Raw genomic sequence first — 6,693 nt, forward strand, 5'->3', positions numbered from 1 at the left:
AAGAGAAGTGTGGTTGAGTACACCATTGATTGTCTCTGGCTGCGAGAAGAACAAGGAGCTGAGAGAGAGAGAGAGAGAGAGAAGGACAGAAAACAGATGACACGACTGCTGGCTTCTGGAAGCTTGGACAGCCTTTTATAAATGCTCTCTCTCTCTCTCTCTCACTCTCTCAATCGTTCTCTCCATTTCTCTCCTGTTTTTTTTTTTCACAGTGTATGTCGACTGAGCAGCGGCAGATAAGGCAGACAGCCGGGGCCCCATGCTGACTGGCTCGACCGGCTGTGGGGAGCACAGAAGCAATCAATGAGTGCTCACAATAGAGCGCCAGCATCCAGATAGCTAACAGCTCCCCGAGGCCATGGGAAGGAGGTGGTGAAGGGGTGGGGGGGAAGAAAGGAGAGAAAAGGCAGAGGAAGGTGGGTGAAGAGATTTTGCGCTTTAACACGTGGGTGTCAGAGGTTGCTTCCGCGCCAAATAGAAATAAGGAACAAGCGCTAAAGCACATATTCCTTCATGGTTGGCTCGCTAAAGCTACTCGAGGTCAATGTTCAGTTCAGGAAGTCTTGGCTGCCTCTGAAGCAGGACTCTTCAGTTACGAGATGTGAAGAGTGGTGGTCCGATGCTCGGGGTGATGGCGCTATTTTTAGTTGGCTTCTTCTTCCCCTCATTGTTGCGTGTTTGCATGCGTGCGTATGTGTGAGCCCATTTTTTTTTTTTTTTTTTTACATTATTATGCAATGCAGTATGTGACCTTGGGAAGAACATGTGCCAGAGGGATAGGGAGAGAGCTGAGTAAATGTGTGACCACTTCAACCTCTGTGTCATCCTTGACTGCACAACTAGCTACCTCACTAGTCACAGAGCAGCTCTCACGGGGGACTCAGAACATTATTAATTCAGTTTATTCAGATCCATACGCTCGTTCTGTTACATTGACGACAAAGTCTGACGCAAGGCTGGAAGTGAGGAACAGGTGACCTTTTTTGGTATTATTATTAAATGCAATAAATACTCATCATTTAAAGCTCCAGTAGGTAGAATTGGGGCAAATCTGATTAAAAATAATAATAATAATAATAATATTTATATATATATATATAAAATCACTATATCCTGACAGTAGTGCACGAGATCTGAAAAAAAAATCATGTTCCTCTGTGTCCTCCGGTGCTCCTGATGGCATCTGCAAGATTTCACAGAGCAGAGGAAAACAACCAATCAGAGCCGAGCTGGAGCTTTGCCATCTCTGATCAGCTGTCAATCATTCGCAAACTCCGATCATCATAACAGTCAAACTAGGCAGCGCTGATCAAATATGAATCAATATTTTGTTACTGTAATGCCTATTTCTCGCTTAAAATGTTTTCATAATCATCTTGTAGTGTACTGTTTAGCTGTGAAATGAGGAAGTTTGTGACCCGGCAGCCATGTTGAGATCAGTTGAGGAAATACCAAGCACCGCCCACCAGCTGGAGCAAACTTTCTCAAACATTTTATGTGAGAAATAGGCATTACAGTGACAGAATGTTGATTCATATTTGATCAGCGCTGCCTAGTTTGACCGTTTCATTAGAGTTTACAAGTGATTGACAGCTGCCTCCGTTGAATGAACAGCCAATAGGAACGCTCTCTCTCTCTGAAATGACCTGTGATTGGTCAAAGACTCCCGTCATAGATTTTTTAAAGCCTGAAAACAGAGCCATGAGGAGGTGCAGAAGTCTAGTTATCTCTCAGAACACTTGAATTACAATATGCTGAAAGATTATTATGGAATTTTTGCCCAATGATTTCAAAAACATTCTGCCTACTGCAGCTTTAACATGCTATGGTCCAAACCATTTTTGATGATTAAAAAATTAAATTCCCACTCAAAACACCACTCATAACCTGCCATTTAAAACAGCTTTTAGGCAATCTTTGCGTCGTAACGAGGATCTTGCGACTGGAGTTAAAAAGGAAAACAGGCTGCCAGACAAGCCACCTAAGGTAGAGCCTATTTCTCAGGATGACATTAATATAATAGCGCTGGTGCCCAAAACAACTTTGTATTGATTCACATAACCTTTTAAGCCAATCGATCGCTGCACTCCCGACTCAGAATGCTTAGGCATGGGCATGTTTTCGAGCAAGGATTTGTTGCAGTGTTGCATGTTAAATATTGCGTCTTGTGGTGTGTTTTCTGCTGATGTGTGAGTAATTCATCTTCATTCATTTTTTTTTTCTCATTCATATAAAGATGCAGTAAATAAGTTAAAAGTAAGTAGTTCATCTCCTCTATGATTGCTCTTTTTTATCTTACAGGTATTTTTCTGTTATGGGTTTCTTGGTATGACAAGTTTAAACAGTCTTTTATCTAAATACTTTGTTATGACGTATGTTGTAATGTGCTTTCATCCCTGTCATAATGACTCATGCTCCCCTGGTTTCCAATGTTCCTATTGCTTCTCCAACGTACTGGTCACGGTGACTCATCCTTTAGATCCATTTAGCATTTGCTGATCCTGGTAGGGAGTTCATGAAAAAGCTGAATGGCCACAAGACACTGGGCTGTACAGCAAGCTCAGTGCAGTTTCCACTCGAGTGTGGCTGCAGGTGTCAAGGCAACTGATTCAGCCTTTCATGTGTGCCAGCACTTAAGACATGTGCAGCATACATGGAAACAACGCCTGCTCTGAACACGAGATAGTAACAGCCACCATTTAGTCGATGCTCTTGCGCTAAATCAATTCCTTCTGTTAAACTACAGATGTTAGAGGAATATGTGTGGGTTTTAAAATGTCCTCTTGTAACTGTGAGTTTTTCAGTCCATCAAAGAAACACTTTCTGCTGTGTGGCTGGTGAGATTTTGAAAGCAGATGTTGGCTGAAAGCCCCTGCCTCTGGTGCAGCTAAAAATACTCATACGATAAACATAAATTAGAACCATATATGTTGTAAACAAACTAGGGCTGTCAACGTGATAACAACATGTTAACGCAACTTTGTTTTAACACCACTAATTTCTTTAACGCATTAATGCAAGATGCGGTTTTTAGATTGTAGCGGGCTCAGTTTTAAAGCAATTTTGGCGAGGAAAAATTGTCATGGCCATTTTCAAAGGCGTCCCTTGACCTCTGACCTCAAGATATGTGAATGTAAATGGGTTCTATGGGTACCCACGAGTCTCCCCTTTACAGACATGCCCACTTTATGATAATCACATGCAGTTTGGGGCAAGTCATAGTCAAGTCAGCACACTGACACACTGACAGCTGTTGTTGCCTGTTGGGCTGCAGTTTGCCATGTTATGATTTGAGCATATCTTTTTTACCTGTGAGGGTTTCTGGACAATATTTGTCATTGTTTTGTGTTGGTAATTGATTTCCAATAATGAATATATGCATACATTTGCATAAAGCAAGCATATTTGTCCACTCCCATGCTGATAAGAGTATTAAATACTTGACAAATCTCCCTTTAAGGTAAATTTTGAACAGATAAAAAATGTGTGATTAATTGCAATTAATCATGGACAATCATGGGATTAATCGCGATTAAATATTTTAATTGATTGACAGCCCTAGTTCTTTTATGCAATCAGAACAGTGGGATCTGTATTTATCACAGTCCCTGTAACATCCAGCATCATAGCACTACTTTGAGAGGGCACATATCTTTGCAAATGAAATAGTATTGACTGAGTTCATCTTTACATGTAAACTATTCATTAAAAATTGATAGTGTTTTTGAGAATTGATACAGTATCACACAACATAATATTGCGATACTCCATATTTTCAATATTTCTTTACACCCCTACAAACCATAAGGTATATATAATCCAGAAATCATCGTTATCATTTTGGGCAAAACATTGCATGGTCATGTATATGAATTTTGAACATGTGATTTGAAGATGTCTTTCATATGGATATTGTGGGATTGAAGGGGACTAGAGTGGAAGGAGAGGGCATTCATAACACTAGCACTGCCAAGGAACACTAACAATGTCTACTTAGCATCTTAACAACAGAAACACAGCCTGTAGCCTGGTTAAGAGCCTTAGCCACTCCAAATCTCCGTGATTATATACATTAACAATGACTAATCACGTTATACAACCTCTCCAGTCCTCCAAAGCACTGTGACTGAGCTCACAACCTCTCGTGCGTCTCTGGAGGGCAAGTGCTTTGTGCCTCAGAGTTCAGGGACGGAGCTCGGAGCCGCGGAGCAGCAGGAGGAGGTATTGAATCTCCTCCAGAAAAAATAAATAACGCCCTTGTCTGCAAGTGACCGGTGCTCACTCCCAGACTTTTAAGGCGGTTCGAGTTACTGTGGCCCCTGACAGGAGCAGACAGGTTGTGTCTGAGAGAAATACCTTCCCACCGATGACATCATTGTGCGGGAGAGCGCAGAGGCACAGAGCGAGCCAGGAAAAGGCTCTGCCACAAAGGGCTCAATACTCAATCAAAACCTAAGATCACGTCCTGATCTTTTCACTCAGAACAAGTTTTGCTGCATGATTTTTATCTGTGAGAACACTCTGTCTTCTCTCAGACGGTTTGGCTGCATCTCGTACTGATCAGGACCCTGATTAGACCCGTTATGTGTCCACGAAGAGAAAAAGCTTCAGTCCTCAGTTATTAGTATTCGAGAGGCATGAAAACATGACCTTAATTCCCCAGAGTGGTAATGCTCGTGCAGTACAGTTCTCCATTTAATACAACCCACATACAGAGTCTTTTAGAGGAAGAAATGGTGTGATCTAACGAGGCAGTCTTAGAGATGAGTCTATTGTGTGGGTTGAAATTAGCTCCCACCACCCTGCTCCCAATGAGGGTGGTCTCCCCTGGGTGCTGTGGATGACATTACAGGGATTTGTCTGTGAAGATCTCATTCTATTACTGCAGTGCAGATAATGCTCTGGTAGACAACCACAGAGATCAGAGAGAAAAGCATGTTGCTCACAACTTGTAATCATGTGTATCTCAATTATCTAAAATGGCCTCATCTATTCATCTAGTTCATCTTCGCTGACTGTAGAGCAGCACCAAATCACCGAGGTTTACTGAGAGCAGCAAATGTGCAAGCACTTACTTTTAACTCTCCTCATTGGACACACGGTGAGTTGTCCATTATGGATGGATTTAATGGATAAAAAAAAAGAAAAGCTTTTTCCTCCCTCCATAATTGACACTTCATTTGAGTTGTGGAAACGTAAAGGTGTTGAAACTATGAAAGCTCTCGACAGTGACGGAATATTTCCCTCCTTTGTACAGCTGAGCATTGAATTTAGTCTTCCACAAACAGAATTCTTCAGATTTCTCCAAATCGGCAACAAACACATCTTCCTTTCCTAGACTGCCCGACGACACATACATGGAATCTTTGTTCATCCTCGATCCCTCAGCTAAAGCAGCAATATCCTTTGTATATGATTATTTCTCTAGTTTGCAGAACACTTCCCTAGTTATTCTGAAATCTTCTTGGGAGAATGATTTGGGATTGGATATAACAGAGGACCAGTGGGGGAAATGCCTTGAAGAATGTACATACCTCATCAATACGTATTAGTGGGCTGATACAGTTCAAAGTACTACATCGTCTTCATTATTCCAAAGTAAAACTTGCCAAAATATATATCCTAATGTCAACTCTATTTCTGACCGTTGTAGGCAGCTCCCTGCTACTCTGGCACACATGTTCTGGCCCTGTCCTAAATTATATAACTATTGGAAATCTAGTTTCCAAACTCTGTCAGAGGTTTTTGAGCAGGTGATAGAACCTGATCCTTTGATTGTAATATTTGGTGTCACAGGAGAAGGAAGTCCTCTTGGAGGAGCTAATTATAATATTGTGACCTTTGTATTGTATTGTTGGTTCTCCTAAACTGGAAAAACCCACAACCTACCTCCCAGTTGCATTTTATGGTTAAGCGATGTCATACAGCTCTTAAAACTGGAGAAACTCAGGTTTTTGCTTTGTGGCACTGCCGACAAATTTGAGAAAATGTGGCGTCCCTTGATTTCTAAGCTTTAAATCTCCTCATATGTAATTTGCAGACTTACAGTCATTGTCATTATTTTTGGATACACCGCATCAATGAAATTTCATGTTGAATTCGTAAGCAACTTAAACCCCCCCTTTTTAAATTTTAGCTTATTTTTTATTTATTTAAATTTCTGTTTATTTTTAATCCTTTGCCAATTCTTTAATAATTTTATCATTTATATATACAGTATATATATATATATATATATATATATATATATATTTTTTTTTTTTTAAACCATTGAAAAAAAGGTGACACCACAGAAGACAGCACCACCTGCTGGTTGTGTCTGTCAGTGGTGCGGCGTAGGAGGGTTGGGGGGGTTATCCCAACTGTGCAGAGATCACAGAACAGGATTAGTTATGGAATGAGACCAAGCGCAACCATGACAATCTCATCCAGATGCTGCTCAACGCCGCCTCACTCACAGTTACTGTAAGTGTGCCGTGTGAGTGAATGAGTCGTTCAGCCTAAAGGGCGTAAAGGATGTTGTGGCTGGTGATGAAAGAGTTGCCAGGTTAAATCCCCACTCCATCAAGTGTGAGCGATGGCAACCAAGACCCCAAAATGCTCCTGTGGAGATGCTAGAAGCAAAATATTTGCCGTTTTCCAGCGGTCATCCGTGCTCTCACTCTGTCGCTGACACCCCTCTGCGATGTGACG

The sequence above is a fragment of the Sebastes umbrosus genome, chromosome 10, assembly GCF_015220745.1.
Source record: "Sebastes umbrosus isolate fSebUmb1 chromosome 10, fSebUmb1.pri, whole genome shotgun sequence".
Lineage (NCBI taxonomy): Eukaryota > Metazoa > Chordata > Actinopteri > Perciformes > Sebastidae > Sebastes > Sebastes umbrosus.